Source organism: Phocoena sinus, chromosome 14 (assembly GCF_008692025.1).
Source record: "Phocoena sinus isolate mPhoSin1 chromosome 14, mPhoSin1.pri, whole genome shotgun sequence".
Taxonomy (NCBI): domain Eukaryota; kingdom Metazoa; phylum Chordata; class Mammalia; order Artiodactyla; family Phocoenidae; genus Phocoena; species Phocoena sinus.
In genome coordinates this window covers 66900312-66916856 of record NC_045776.1, presented here as the reverse complement: position 1 = coordinate 66916856, position 16545 = coordinate 66900312, and the positions used below count along the sequence as shown (strand labels likewise).

Here is a 16545-nt window from a genome sequence, read left to right as displayed (position 1 = left end):
CAGAGGTGCGTGGGTTTACCTCTGGGCTTTCTGTACTGTTCCATTGATCTATATTTCTGTTTTTGTGCCAGTACCATGTTGTCTTGATTACTGTAGCTTTGTAGTATAGTCTGAAGTTAGGGAGTCTGATTCCTCCAGCTTGGTTTTTTCCCTCAAGACTGCTTTGGTTATTTGGGGTCTTTTGTGTCTCCATACAGATTTTAAGATTTTTTTGTTGTAGTTTTGTAAAAAATGCCATTGGTAATTTGATAGGGATTGCATTGAATCTGTAGATTCCTTTGGGCAGTATAGTCATTTTCACAGTATTGATTCTTTCAATCTAAGAACATGGTATATCTCTTCATCTGTATCATCTTCAATTTCTTTTCTCAGTGTCTTATAGTTTTCTGCATACAGGTCTTTTGTCTCCCTAGGTAGGTTTATTCCTAGGATTTTTTTTTTTTTTTTTTTTTTTTGCGGTATGCGGGCCTCTCACTGTTGTGGCCTCTCCCGTTGCGGAGCACAGGCTCCGGACGTGCAGGCTCAGCGGCCATGGCTCACAGGCCCAGGCGCTCCGCGGCACGTGGGATCTTCCCGGACCGGCGCACGAACCTGTGTCCCGTGCATCGGCAGGTGGACTCTCAACCACTGCGCCACCAGGAAAGCCCTGGTTTTGTTTTAAATTAATTTATTTTTGGCTGTTTTGGGTCTTCATTTCTTTGCGAGGGCTTTCTTCAGTTGCAGTGAGCGGGGGCCACTCTTCATCGCGGTGCGCAGGCCTCTCACTGTCGCGGACTCTCCCGTTGTGTAGCACGGGGTCCAGATGCGCAGGCTCAGTAGTTGTGGCTCATGGGCTTATTTGCTCTGCGGCATGTGGGATCTTCCCAGACCAGGGCTGAAAACCGTGTCCCTTGCATTGGCAGGCAGATTCTTAACCACTGTGCCACCAGGGAAGCCCCATCCCATAGGTTTTGATCATTGTGTTTTCATTGTAATTTGTCTCTAGGTAATTTTTGATTTCCTCTTTGATTTCTTCAGTGATCTCTTGGTTATTTAGAAATGTATTGTTTATCTTCAATGTGTTTGTGTTTTTTATGTATTTTTCCCTGTAATTGGTTTCTAATCTCATAGCATTGTGGTCAGAAAAGATGGTTGATATGATTTCAGTTTTCTTAAATTTACCAAGGCTTGATTTGTGACCCAAGATGTGATCTATCCTGGAGAATGTTCCAAGTGCACTTGAGAAGAAAGTGTAATCTGCTGTTTTTGGATGGAATGTCCTATAAATATCAATTAAATCTGTCTGGTCTGTTGTATCATTTAAAGCTTTTATTTCCTTATTTCATTTGTGTCTGGATGATCTGTCCATTGATGTAAGTGAGGTGTTAAAGTCCCCCACTATTATTGTGTTACTGTCGATTTCCTCTTTTATAGCTGTTAGTAGTTGCCTTATGTATTGAGGTGCTCCTATGTTGGGTGCATATATATTTGTAGTTGTTATATCTTCTTCTTGGATTGATCCCTTGTTCATTATGTAGTGCCCTTCCTTGTCTCTTATAACATTATTTTAAAGTCTGTTTTATCTTATATGAGTATTGTTACTCCAGCTTTCTATTCATTTCCATTTGCATAGAATATCTTTTTCCATCCCCTCACTTTCAGTCTGTATGTGTCCCTAGGTCTGAAGTGGGTCTCTTGTAGACAGCATATATATGGGTCTTGTTTTTGTATCCATTCAGCGAGCCTGTGTCTTTTGGTTGGAGCATTTAATCCATTTACGTTTAAGGTAATTATTGATATGTATGTTCCTGTTACCATTTTCTTAATTGTTATGGGTTTGTTTTTGTAGGTCCTTTTCTTGTCTTGTGTTTCCCACTTAGAGAAGTTCCTTTAGCATTTGTTGTAGAGCTGGTTTGGTGCTGCTGAATTCTCTTAGCTTTTGCTTGTCTGTAAAGCTTTTGATTTCTCCATTGAATCTGAATGAGATCCTTGCCGGGTAGAGTAATCTTGGTTGTAGGTTCTTCCCTTTTCATCACTTTAAATATATCATGCCATTCCCTTCTAGCTTGTAGAGTTTCTGCTGAGAAATCTGCTGTTAACCTTATGGGAGTTCCCTTGTATGTTACTTGTTGTTTTTCCCTTGTTGCTTTCAATAATTTTTTTTGTCTTTAATTTTTGTCAATTTGATTATTGTGTGTCTCTGCGTGTTTCACCTTGGGTTTATCTTGCTTGGGACTCTCTGTGCTTCCTGAACTTGGGTGGCTATTTCCTTTCCCATGTTAGGGAAGTTGTCGACTATAATCTCTTCAAGTATTTTCCTGCGTCCTCTCTCTCTTTTCTCCTTCTGGGACCCCTATAATGCGAATGTTGTTGCATTTAATGTTGTCCCAGAGGTCTCTTAGGATGTCTTCATTTCTTTTCATTCTTTTATCTTTATTCTGTTCCACGGCAGTGAATTCTACCATTCTGTCTTCCAGGTCACTTATCCGTTTTTCTGCCTCAGTTATCTGCTATTGATTCCTTGTAGTGTATTTTTCATTTCATTTACTGTATTGTTCATCTCTGTTTGTTTGTTCTTTAATTTTTCTAGGTGTTCTTTAGTTCTTCTATGTCTTTGTTAAATATTTCTTGCATCTTCTCAGTCTTTGCCTCCTTTCATTTTCCAGGATCCTGGATCATCTTCACTATCATTATTCTGAATTCTTTTTCTGGAAGGTTGCCTATCTCTACTTCATTTAGTTGTTTTTCTGGGGTTTTATCTTGTTCTTTCGTCTGGTACATAGCCCTCTGCCGTTTCGTCTTGTCTATCTTTTTGTGAATGTGGTTTTTGTTCCACAGGCTGCAAGGTTGTAGTTCTTCGATCATGTCAAGAACTTGATCTCCTTGGAGACTAGCTTACTTCATGCAAATTTTAGTACCTTAGAAGAACCTTGGACTTTACCCAAAACACTAGTCACCTGTAAATATATGCTTTTTGGTTATAGGGGTGATCAGGAGTTCACATGCATACCCTCAGAAAGAGAGAGTCTGGTGATATTGGGAGAGTGATGCATATGATCTCATTGTACAACCTTTTCTGAAGACAGTATACTACTTTTGGATGGGGTTTAGAGACTCTGCTTTAGGATACTATTTTAGGATTTTTTTAAGTTAAACTACAATTTATTTAGTGAAATACACAGATGGAAATGTGCGGTTTGTTTCAGTATGTATTTATAGCTGTGAAGCCACTGCCTCAATCCTGATATAGAACTTATACATCGCATTAGAAAGTTTTCTCTTGCCCCTTTCTGGTTATTTCCCTGTCTCCTTCTGCCCAAACTACTGTTCTTGTTTCTGTCACTACAGATTAGTTTTATCTGTATTTGAATTTCATTTAAATGGAATCGTGTAGTATTCTTTTTTAACTTGCTGCTTTGAGTCAACATAATACTTTTGAGATTCCTCCGTGTTGCTGTGAATATCAGTAGTTCATTTATTGCTGAGTAGTATTCCATTGTAGAAAAACACTACAGTTTATCTGATGGCCTGTTACTGAACATTATGAGTTCTTTCCAGTTTGGGGCTATTATGAGTACAGTTGCTGTGAATATCTGTGTCCAAGTCTTTTTGTGATCATGTGTTTTCCCTTCTCTTGGGTTAATACCAAGGAGTGAAATTTTTGGGCCATAGGATAGATGTACGTTTAACTTAATAAGCAATTGCCAAACTGTCCTCCAAAGTGGTAATGCCAGTTTACATTTCCGTGAGCCATGTATGAGTTCCAGTTACTCAACATCTTAGCCAGCATTTGTTCTTGTCAGTCTCCTTAGTTACTTACTGGGTGTGAAAGGTTATCTTATTGTGGTGTTTTCACTTGCTTTTTGCTGATGACTGACAATGCACATTTTTTAATGTGTTTATTGGCCATTTATATATCTTTTGTGGGATTTCTATTAAAATCTTTAGCCCATTGAAATTTTTTTTATTGATTTTTTGGAACACTTCTTGTATTGAAGTATGACAAAGTACATGAGATGTAATTGTACAGTGTAATGAGTGATTATAAAGTGAACACTCATGTCACTACTATCCAAGTTAAGAAATAGAATACCAGCACCCCAAAAGGCTGTCCACGTCTCTGTTCCTTCCAATGCTTATCCTTTCCTTCCTTCTTAGAAATAAGTAACCACTCTCCTGGCCTTTATGGTAATCACTGTATGGCTTTTATTTGTATTGTTACCCACGTGTACATTCGTAAACAATAGTTTTGCCTGTCTTTGAATGGAATCATACTGTATTTTCTATCTTGCTTCTCTTGCACATTCCTATGTGTTGTGTGTTGATCTAGTTCATTTTTATTGCTGGTATATTGTACGGATATGCTACAAACTATCCATTTTATTGTTGCTGGACAAGTGGGTTGTTTCTAGGTTTGGACTGCTATGAACAATGCTGCTGTGAATATTCTTAAACATTTCTTTTGGTGCAGTATCTGCATTCTAGGGTTTATTCCTAGGAGCACAGTTTCCAGGCCACAGGGTATGCATATCTTCGACTTGAATGCCATGTTGTTTTCTAAGTGGTTTATCAATTCATATTTCCATTAGTAATGAATGAGAGTTCTTGTTCCATATCCTCATCAGCACTTGATATTGTCAGTGTTTTCAGTTTTCAAAACCTGGGAGGTGGTTAATAGTATCTTGTGGTTCTAATTTTAATTTCCCTGATGATTGTTTTTGAGCATCTTTGCCTATGATTATTGGCAATGTGGATTTCCTCTGCAGTTGCTTATTCAAGTCTTTCATCCATTTTTCTAGTGGATTATTTGTCTTATTTTAAAAAAATACTAATTTGTAGTTCTTTGTATATTCTGGATACCTTGTTGGTTAAGTTTGGGCAAATACTTTTGTCCATTTATTTGCCTTTGTTTTCACTGTCTTTATGATCTGACTAATAGAAATTCTTAACTTTAGTGTAGTCAAATTTACTTTTTTTACTTTATGGTTACTTTTTTTTTTTTTTTTTTTTTTTTTTTTTTTGCGGTACGTGGGCCTCTCACTGTTGTGGCCTCTCCCATTGCGGAGCACAGGCTCCGAACACGCAGGCTCAGTGGCCATGGCTCACAGGCCTAGCTGCTCCGCGGCATGTGGGATCTTCCCAGACCGGGGCACGAACCCGTGTCCCCTGCATTGGCAGGCGGACTCTCAACCACTGCGCCACCAGGGAAACCCTATGGTTACTTTTTGTCTTATTTTAAAAGTCTTTCCATACCTAGAGATCATGAAAATATTTTCTTAAACATTTTTTGAAAGCTTTATACTTTTGCCTTTCACAGTTATGTCAGTAACTCACTTGATGTTGCTTATAGTGTATGAAATAGGGGCCAGTTTCGTTTTTTTCCATGTGGATATCAGTTGTCCCAGCATACTTTATTGAAAGGCCAGTCCTTCCCCTACTGTTCCATATTATCTCTTTTCATAAATCAGGTGTCCATTATATGTAGATATGTTTCTTGGCTGCCTGTTCTGTTCCATTGGTCTCTCCCTGCGACAGTGCCACACCATCTTTAGCTAGTATGGTCTAATCTTCATATCTGTCTTACTGAATCTTCACATCTTGATTCCTCTCTCCCTTTGAAGGGCATTTTAGCTATTCTTGAACTTTCATGATTTCAGAATCATTTTATCATCTCCTTCATAAGAAAAGAAAAGAAAAACACCTGCTAATATTTTGATTGGGATTGTATTGTATTATCAGTTCAAATTGAGAGAACTGATAATTTACAGACTTTGTAATTTATTGTGGTGGTCTTTACTGTCTTTCAGTACCTCCTCATAATCTATCTTCATTGAATTTAGTCCTGGGTGCTTGATAGTTTTTGATGCTGTTATACATACATTCTCTTTTCTCTAAATTTTTTTCTAACTTACGGTCTTGCTAAATCTTTGTAATCCTTTGTTTTTATATATTTTTACGTCATGTTATTAGGTTTATATAATACAGCAGCATTGTTTTCCTAATTTGAACATTTTATCATTATGAAAGGTTCTATTTCTAGTAATGCTTCTTGCCTTAAAGTCCTTTTTTTGTATAAGTATAGCCAAACCAGTTTTTCCTTTGTTAATACTTGCTTGACATGTTTCTTCATAATCTGTTTTCCAATTTTTTTGTTTCCTTAAATTTTCAGTTGTGTGTTTCTAACAGTATTTAGTTGGATATTTTTTTTTGGCTGAGCCGAGTGGCTTGAGGGATCTTAGTTCCCCAACCAGGGATTGATCCCAGGCCACCACAGCGAAAGTGCTGAGTCCTAACCACTGGACCACCAGGGAATTCCCTTGTAGTTGGATTTTTTAATTTGGGGGCTGCTGGGACAGTACAGTTCAGTCTGTCTTCAGTTTTAGCAAGTTATTCTGGGGAAACAAGATGGTAGATTGTTTTCTTTAGGTGGTGGTAGTAAAGTGACGTTCATTGAGGAGCAAGTTCATTGTTAGGATTTTTGGCTAGTGTGACAAAGGCAGAATACTCCATTAGTAGTAGAACTGTTGAATGTTAGTCAGCTGATTATTTTTCTTTCTGATAAAACTTTATTTGCAGTAGGTCTATATAAGTGCTTTATCACAGAACATAAAAATTAGCTGTAATTGCTGTTTGGTTTTTTTTTGTAATTGCCATTTTTAATTGGTATAGTTCTGATTTAAGCTTCTCTCACTTTTGAAATATTTACTTTTATCTCAGTTACAATGAATGAAGTGTAAATTGTCCTCATTGCTGAAATCACTGCTGTCTTTGATTTATATTAAAAGCAGATCTCACCATAAAGTAAATATAAGCTCTACATTAATTTATTTCTGGAAATGAATTAATTATTATTTAAGAAAATATTTGACTTTTAATATTCATAAACTGAATGTTTTACTTATTCTTTAAAGCTGTAATTTGAGTATAATAGTTTGATTACTTAGAAATTTTTAAATTTCTAATGTTAGTGTGAAAGAAAAAACATGGTATGGTTTATATTATCATGTGGAAAATTAATTCAAATGAGTATTTTTGTCAAGAAATCTATAAAACTTTAAAACTAAATTTTAGCATGCAGTGTCTAATAGTATCCTTTGTTCAGTTGATACAAGAAACAGTAAATAGAATGATTTATATTTGAGTTAAAGTAATGCCCTAACTATGTAAAAAAAGAAAACTCTGATATACATTATTCAATTATGATTTTACTAAGGAAATAAGGCTGAATGTTTGAATCACATGATTTTGTTATCAGGACTCTGGGTTGCTGGTGATAGAAACTGAATTAGAGCTTAAATAAACAACAAGAGAAGGGGTGGCTTTATTGGCAGAACACTGGAGTGGCTCACATAATTGAAGAACTGTGGCAGGCAGCTTGGGGATTTTGAGGACTGGAAGTGGGGGTAGAGTGTCTCAAGTATTCTAGCTTTGCATCTCTCTGGGCATTGGTGTGGGATCCTCTCAGGTTTCTCCTGGTTCATAGCCGCACAGTCCAGAGTCTCTTCTAAGTGTCTCAGTAATATTTTCCATGGTGCTCAGAGGCCAAAAAAATAACAGTTCCATTTATAAAGTGGTTAGGGCCAAACATCCTAAGTATTTATTTCCTAACAATTTAATTATTTGAAAAGTTGATACATGCAATTTGAAAGAGAACATTTTAATTTCCATATATATGCATGTTAGATACTGCACAGATTCTCAAGCCTTAGATCAGACATTACACCTCTATTTCCTGTTCCACACTGATTGTTACATGGTGCTTGCTTTTTATCATAGCAGCTGCTAAAACTCCTGCTGCTTAAAGAAATGTCACTGAAAGGAATGTTTTGTGAGTTAATGTTGAAATTATGAATGACTTCAGATAGTCGTTTGTGTTGTCCACTAGATGTCAGTTATTGCCATTTCCCTTAAAAACTAAAAACAGTCCTGTAGGGACCCTGTGAACTTGCTGTGGTAGGCCCAGGGTGACTTGGTACACAGTGAGGGGACTGAGTCTAGTAGAAGAGAAGGATTCTCATTGGTTCCCCCTTGGTTCATGTGGTTCAGAGAATAGGCTATGACTTGGTTAACCTGGGTTATTCACCCAACTCCTATGCTTAGAAGGGCATAATATTCCATTGTATGGGTATATCAGTTTACCTATTTCCAGTTGTTTAAAAATTGTAAACAGGGTGTAAATTCACATCTTGTATATCTGTGACTATTTCTATAGCATATAGATTCTATTAAGTCTCAGCTAATACTTAAACTTGAAAAAAGTTTTATGGATTTGAAAACATGATTATTTGTGCTTTAAAATTATCTGGGTAATTGAGGATCAGAGACCTAAGAGCTAAAACTATAACACTCTTAGAAGAAAATGTAGGGGAAAAATTTCATGACGTTGCATTTGGCACTGATTTCTTGGATATGACATCAAAAACACAGGCAATAGAAGAAAGAAATAGAATACACCATAAAGAGAGTGAAAGGCAGCCCAAAGAATGACGGAAAATATTTGCAAGTCATGTCTGATAAAGGATTAATATCTAGAATATATAAAGAACCACAATGCAACACCAAAAAAACAACCCAACTAAAAATGGGCAAAGGACTTGAATAGACATTTCTTCAAATAAGTTATACGGATGGCCAGTAAGCACGTGAAAAGAGGATTAGTATCACTGATCATTAGGGGACTGCAAGTCAAAACCACGGGATACCACTTCACACCCATTAGGATGGCTATTGTCAAAAAGTGGAACAGTGTTGATGAGGATATGGAGAAATTAGAATCCTGGTGTATTGCTGATAGGAATGTAAAATGGTACAGCTGCTGTGGAAAACAATGTGGTGGTTCCTTAAAAAATTAAACATAGAATTACCATGTGATTCAACAATTCCATTCCTTGGGTATCTAGCCAAAAGAAGTGAAATCAGGGACTCTTAACAGATTTGTACATCAGTGTTCGTAGCAGCACTATTCACAGTAGCCAAAAGGTAGCAACAACCTAAATGTACATCAGTGGATGAATGTATAAACAAAATGTGGTACATACAGTCATCCCTCGGTATCCATGGGGGATTGGTTCCAGGACCCTGTGGTGAATACAAAAATCCAAGGATGCTGAAATCCCTTGTATAAAATGGCATAGTATTTGGCATAGTATTTGCATATAACATACACACATCCTCCGGTATGGTTTAAATTGCTTCTCGATTACTTGTAACACCTAATATATATAATGTAAATGCTATGTAAATACAATGTAAATGCTGTATAGTTTCTGGCAGGCGCAAATTTTTTTGCTTTATGGAACTTCCTGGATTTTTTTCCACCTAAATTTTATTTATTTATTTTGTTATTTTTTAATTTTTGCGGTACGTGGGCCTCTCACTATTGTGGCCTCTCCCGTTGCGGAGCACAGGCTCCGGACGCGCAGACTCAGCGGCCATGGCTCACGGGCCCAGCTGCTCCGCGGCATGTGGGATCTTCCCAGACCGGGACACGAACCCGCGTCCCCTGCATCGGCAGGCAGACTCTCAACCACTGTGCCACCAGGGAAGCCCCACCTGAATATTTTTGATCTGCAGTTTGTTGAATATGCTGAGGGGAACTTGAGGATATGTAGGATCTACTGTACATACAATGAAGTATGTTTGGCCTTAAAAAGGAAGTTTGGGATGATGAAAAAGTTCTGGAAATGGGTAGTGGTGGTGATTGCACAACAGTATGATATACTTAAGGCCATTGGATTGTACACTTAAAATGGTTAAAATTGTAAATATTATATATTTTGTTCCACAGTAAAAATAACCCTGAAAAAACTACCTTAAATTTGTACTTTGTTATATTTCAACTATACCTTAATAAAGCTAAACAAAATCTTGGAATAATCTAGAAAATTTGTGAAGACTTTAAAGATGAAACAATAAACTGCATAGTTTTGAAAGACAATTTGTTCTACAAAGTAATATTCTTATGGAGGCAGGTCTGTGGAACAGAGGCAAGCAACTGATATTTTTAACTTTTAAAAAAAATTTTATTAATTTATTTTCGGCTGCGTTGGGTCTTCATTGCTCCACGCGTGGGCTTTCTCTAGTTGCAGCGATTGGGGCTACTCTTTGTTGAGGTGCACGGGCTTCTCATTGTGGTGGCTTTTCTTTGTTGTGGAGCACGGGCTCTAGGCGTGTGGGCTTCAGTACCTGTGGCTCACAGGCTCAGTAGTTGTGGTGCACAGGCTTAGTTGCTCCGTGGCATGTGGGATCTTCCCAGACCAGGGCTCAAACCCGTGTCCCCTGCATTGGCAGGGGGATTCTTAACCACTGCACCACCAGGGAAGTGCCAATATATTTTAACTTTAGGAAAACTTTTAATTATCCCTGGTGGCACCTTCATCCATATGGGATGAAAGTATGTCTTATTGCTAAATGGTGCAAAACAGATTTGGAGGGTCATATTTATTGTTACTGGTGGTTTGCTGTCAGAAGAGAGAACAAATTTTTTTTTTAATAACGGGGTTCGGATTGGGCTGTTTACTTACCATATAGGGTTCTTACTAGTGATAGAGATCAAATGGAGAGTATGCTTATTAAGTTCACAGATGACTTGTAAGCTCCTTGGAGGATAGAATTAGAGTTCAGAATTATCTTGACAAGTGAGAAGATGTTGTAAAGATTTTAAGGAACATGTGTCAAATAGTGTACTTTAGACAGTGGATAATAAAACACTGATGAAAATCTCTAGATTTGTGGGAGAATGAAATTGAATAAAACCTATACTGTTCTCTGAAAAATATAGTTGAACATGTAGTAAGTATGTAAGAAATAAACATGCTCAATATTACAGGGGTTCCTTACTTGGATACTCTTTATGAGCAGTAAAGTTAGCATCAAGTTTTACTGTATTAGCGAACTTATTTAATGGAGAGGCAGTGTGGTATAGATACTTATAATGTAAACTGTGGAGCCAGAATGCCTAGGTTTGAATTCTGGCTTCTCCACTTAGCTGGTATAAGTTTAGGAAAGTTACTTATTTGTATATCCATTTTCAACTGTAAATGGTAACAATAATGGTTACTACTTTATAAAATTATTGTGGGGTTAATTGAGTTAGTATACATAATACTTTTAAAACAGTGCCTGACAGAGGGAAATGCTCAATAAAAGTTAACTGCTAATAAAACAAGCTTGACAGCTGGCCACAGTTGACTCATTAATAGGAGATTATACTTGTTTCGTTTGACTGTTTTCTCTCCCTGTTCTTGCTGTTACTCAAAAAATTATTAAAAATAATTTGGACTTGTTCTTCCTATGCAGCATGCCAAAGAGTATTTCCATATTTTTTGAAGCTGTAGAGTCAACTATTCATGTGGATGCAGTACTATTCAGGTTCTTTGCCAATTATCAAAAAGCATTAAATGTATATGACTGAAAAATTATCTTGGCTTCAAATTGGAAGAAACTGCTTTATTTCACCTTTGTTAATTCAAGAAAGGTTGAGAAAAGGAAAGAGGAGGAGTCCAGTTTTGGGGGTAGAAGCAAAATTATTACACAAAGAATGGGACATAAAAAGGATGCTTTAGAAGTGGCTTGATCAAGAATTCCTACTTTTATATGATGGCCTCAAAGAGATCAAAGAGGATTAAGACCACCTCTTTCTTGCTGTCACTTTTGTATTCCATATCTTTGTTTTGAAGCAGTATTTCTAGCTTGACAAAAATGACCCTCATTTTACACAAAAGCAGCATTCTGTTAATAGAATTCTGTATTAACTATAATATCAGTTATTACAGTTATCAAGTTCCTGTTTGCTTCAAGAAGTTTTTACATGTTAGTGAAACTATAGTTACAGTTTTCTGGTCACATATTATCTATTTTTAGTGTAATACTGGAACGTGAAAGTAGAAAGCACTCCAGTTTTCCCATGATTGTAATGAGAATTATCACCTATAACCTCTCTTCCAGTTATCTTTAATTGCTTATGAGAAAAACTTTTATGATATCTCAAAACTCTTAAGCTTGGGTACATATCTGAAGAAAATGAAAACATTAATTCGAAAAGATATATGCACCCCAGTGTTCATAACAGCATTATTTGCCGTAACCAAGATATGGAAGCAACCTAAGCACCCATCAATAGATGAATAGATAAGGATGATGTGTATATACACAATGGAATACTACTCAGCCATATAAAAGAATGAAATCTTGCCATTTGCAGCAACATGGATAGACTTGGAGGGTATTGTGCTTAGTGAAATGTCAGACAAATACTGTATGATGTCATTTATATGTGGAATCTAAAAAATAAAACATACTAGTGAATATAACAAAAAAGAAACAGACTCACAGATACAGAGAACAAACTAGTGGTTACCAGTGGGGAGAGGGGCAAGTTAGGGGTAGGGGACAAAGGGAGAAACTACTAAGCATGTAATAAATAAAGATACAAGGATATATTGTACAAGACAGGGAATATAGCCAATATTTTATAATTATAAATGGAGTATAACCTTTAAAAGTTGTGAATCACTATGTTGTACATCTGAAACTTATATTATAAATTATACCTCAAAAAAACCTCTTAAGGAGAGAAATTTCATTGATCAAAACATTTTGAGTACCTCTTGAGGGAACTTGCCTCTGTGTGTTTGAGAGAGAGCGAGAGGAAAAAGAGGGAGAAGGAGGAGGGTGAGAGAGTTAGGGGAGGGAGAGAAGTAGACCTAAGTAAAAGAGAATAAATGTTAAATCATATGTACTTGCAAAAATGCAGTGAAAGTGTAGTGGTTTGGAATACTGGAGGAGCTCTAGGGATCTGGTTGGTGGAGAAAGGGCCAGTCTGGGTATAGGAAATAACATAAGCAATGGCAAGGCATTTGGAATGGACACAGAATGTCCTAGAGGGAAGAATAAGATTTTCATGTGGGGGAGACCTTGTCATTAAGAAGGAAGGTCCGGGCTTCCCTGGTGGCGCAGTGGTTGAGAGTCTGCCTGCCGATGCAGGGGACACTGGTTCGTGCCCCGGTCCGGGAGGATCCCACATGCCGCGGAGCGGCTGGGCCTGTGAGCCATGGCCGCTGAGCCTGCAAGTCCGGAGCCTGTGCTCCGCAACGGGAGAGGCCACAGCAGTGAGAGGCCTGCGTACCGCAAGAAAAAAAAAAAAAAAAAAAAAAAAAAGAAGGAAGGTCCTCATTTTGGGGAGGTCTTGTTGAGAGGTCTGTTTAGATCTTGACAAGTACTATGATAGTATCCTGAGAATTGAGAATGTGTAGAGAATAATGATTAACATTGCTTGGCTCAGTCAGTTAAGTGATTTCTTCTTGGTTAGCCTCAAATGCCTACGACTAAAATTTTTGCTTCAGCAAAATCACATTACTTTTTTTAATTTTGGACTTTGAAAGTTTTTAATGAATAATGGAAACTTACACATCTTTCAATCCCAAGGGTTTATTCTGTATGAAGAAAGGCAGGTAGAAATGTTGGATTTATGGTAAGAACTAGAATATAGAGGTTTTAAATGGGAATGGGTATGCTTGAAACATTTATTCAGTGGGTAGGTGATAGGAGGCTCTGGTTAATTTCTTGTATTGACCTAAATTATGCTTGTTTTTTAAATCTAGAAAACAGTTATTGAGCATGTTTCTTGTCCTCATCAGAATTAGTATTCATTGAACATTGATTAGAAAGCTATTAATGTTATCTCCATTTTACAGATGAGAAGACTGTATCACTTTGGGAATTTCACTCAGTTTGGAGCCAAAATTCACATCCAGAACAGTCTGATTGCAGAACCTGTGCTCTTACCTAGTAAGCTATATCGTAATGCCTCTTGTCAAGCGGTAGTGGTAAGGCCCTTGGGTTCAGATGTTGAGTGTTGAGTGGGAAAATGACCTATATAGATAATCATGGTCTAGACAGTTAGAAATGTAAATAATTATAATGACATGTAGTAAGTGTTATAAAATAGAGCTGTATTGAAACTGCACAGTGAACTCTGAAGGGAAAGTTTTCACAGTGAAATTAATGTTTTCAAGCCAAGTATTGAAGGATATGTTGGATTTATCCAAATGGATTAGGCGGTATGAGTAAATCAGGCAGAGGTAGTAGCAGTGACAAAAGCTCATGCATGAAAAATTTTAAAGAAGCCTCAAGTCGTTCATTCTGGACATATACGCCATAGGGCATATCTTTTTTGAGCAGGGCCGTTTTATGGAAATGTCTGTTGACAGGATTGATATGCCAGGTTCAAAGAGGAATTGACCAGAATCAGTTCTAAGTTCAGTTGTAACTGGTTATTTTGTTTCATAGGTAATAAGGTCTAAATAAATTGAATTCAGCAAATGTTTGAGAACCGGTTTGCTAGACCAGTGGTGGTGGCCCTGGTGGCATGGAATGGAAAGATGGAAATTGAGCATTTCAAAGAAAGCAGTGGGAGATGGTGTCAGATTTTGTTATTGGAAAGAGTGTCAGATGGTTTCCAGTCTTGAAGACATAGGCTGACCAAGATTCCCAATGGAATATTAAGAAAGAAGATATGGTGGGGGAAGGGAAGGGAGGCCAGTTATGGCTTCTATTTGGAATATGTAGAGTTGGAGGTGCTTCGTTGACAGTCCAGAGGAGATCTGCTATTCTGCTCCTGTGCCAGCAATAGCAGTCAGGATTGGGGAAGATGTGGGAGCTCTCACGTAGTAGTAGCAGAAACCTTGAGAGAGGCTATCATTTCTGTGGGGGAGGACTGGATGTTGTTGTTTATGGCCCTGCTCAGGCCTGCTTTGAATGGTTTCAGACTTTTAATGGATTGGAAAAATAGGTCTTATTAAGCAAAATGAGAGAATAAAGCAGCCCGAGGAAAGACAGGTAGCAGTTTGTCTTATGAAGGATTTGTATTATCATATAGTGCAGTATAACCCAAACCTCTCATTAACATATTACCTACACGATTTTTTGCAGTATCTGTATACCAAATGATAATGCATCTTAAAATCAAGTTTTTTTCTTTCTTGGTGATGTGTAAATTTAATGGTGTGCCTTGACTTTGGTGGCATCTCAGAGTCAATAGAATGCAGAATGTTTTTTCCAGTGCTCATTAGCATAAGTATATAGTTTTGTTTTTTAAAGGCCTTTGTGTTACATTTAAATCCTCTCAAATATCACCAATGGTATGTATACCATACCATGGAAACAATTGAAAAAATACCTATATGTTGTAGAATATAGGTTTTAGGTTAGATGTTGAAGAGTAAATCAGTAGAAAATGTAAACTCTTCCCAAGGTTTTTATATTTCTTTGCATTTTAGCATATGTGTGTCCTGACTAAAAACAGAATACAGAATGTGTTTGTCCATTCATAGGCCTGATGTTTACCAGAGAGCTTGGGTAAATGCATTATTCCTTACACCTCTTTTAGACTTCAGTTTCTTTGACAAACTATTTTCATGTTGGAAAATGCAAGAAACATGAGTGGCTCAGATTGACCTTGAAAGTGTGGTATTATTCTTAGTAGTTATGTTCACATGCTTATTGGAAACTTGAGAATTCCGGTCACAATTCCGGTCTGTGTGGATTTTTTTTTTTTTTTTGGGCCGCACCGCGCCACATGCACGATCTTAGTTCCCGACCAGGGATCAAACTCCTGTTCCCTGCGGTGGAAGCTTGGAGTCCTAACCACTGGACCACCAGGGAAGTCCTAGTACTTAAGTTTTTTGATGTATAAACAATATATTTAGAATACTCAATATGTTTAGAATAGGTTGATATTAGGCTGTATGTTTGAGCAGTTTTTCATCTTGTTTTAGAGAATATTTTACCTATATTTTATTTTTATTTATGTATTTTTTAAATAAATAAATTTATTTATTTGGCTGTGTTGGGTCTTTGTTGCTGCATGTGGGCTTTTCTCTACTTGCGGAGAGCAGGGGCGGCTACTCTTCGTTGCGGTGCGCGGGCTTCTAATTGCGGTGGCTTCTCTTGTTAAGGAGCACGGGCTCTAGAGCGCAGGCTCAGTAGTTGTGGCGCACGGGCTTAGTTGCTCTGCGGAAGGTGGGATCTTCCCAGACCAGGGCTCGAACCCGTGTCCCCTGCATTGGTAGGCAGATTCTTAACCACTGCGCCACCAGGGAAGTCCCTTACCTATATTTTAATGTGCTTACTATGAATATAAGTAATTTAGCCAGCATGTTTTTAAAAAAAGCTCCCGCCCCCTTCCTTTTCTGATTAATGGATTAAGCAAATTGATAGCTTAAGAATTTTTAAAATTCAAGGTTTGTTTTTTGTCTTCAGTTTGAACCTATGACTTGTCTTGAGGTTTTCAGAATGGTTAATTTAAGTGCAGTTATTTAAGGACAAAGGAGAACCCTCTTTACTTAATAAGACTTTATTTCTTATTACCGTAGGACTTTTGCCCTCCTTTTCTTAAGTAAAGCATGTTCGTGAATTCTACTTTTTGACTTTAGCTGAAAATTTTTTCTTCCTGTGTATATATATATATTTTTTTTGCGGTACGTGGGCCTCTCACTGTTGTGGCCTCTCCCATTGCGGAGCACAGGCTCCCGACGCGCAGGCTTAGTGGCCATGGCTCACGGGCCC

At 37.5% G+C, this 16545-nt stretch overlaps 1 protein-coding gene across 6 annotated transcripts in view; it reads left to right on the top strand.

The window, feature by feature from the left end:
- MTMR3 (myotubularin related protein 3) overlaps positions 1–16545 on the top strand; it is a 136822-nt gene that overhangs the window by 49131 nt on the left and 71146 nt on the right. The window contains exon 2 of one of the 6 annotated variants that reach the window (XM_032654185.1): positions 13674–13767. The exons of the other annotated variants lie outside the window; for them this stretch is intronic. The gene's annotated coding sequence lies outside the window, so the exon portion shown is untranslated. The remainder of the gene's footprint in view (positions 1–13673; positions 13768–16545) is intronic. 6 annotated transcript variants of the gene reach the window in all.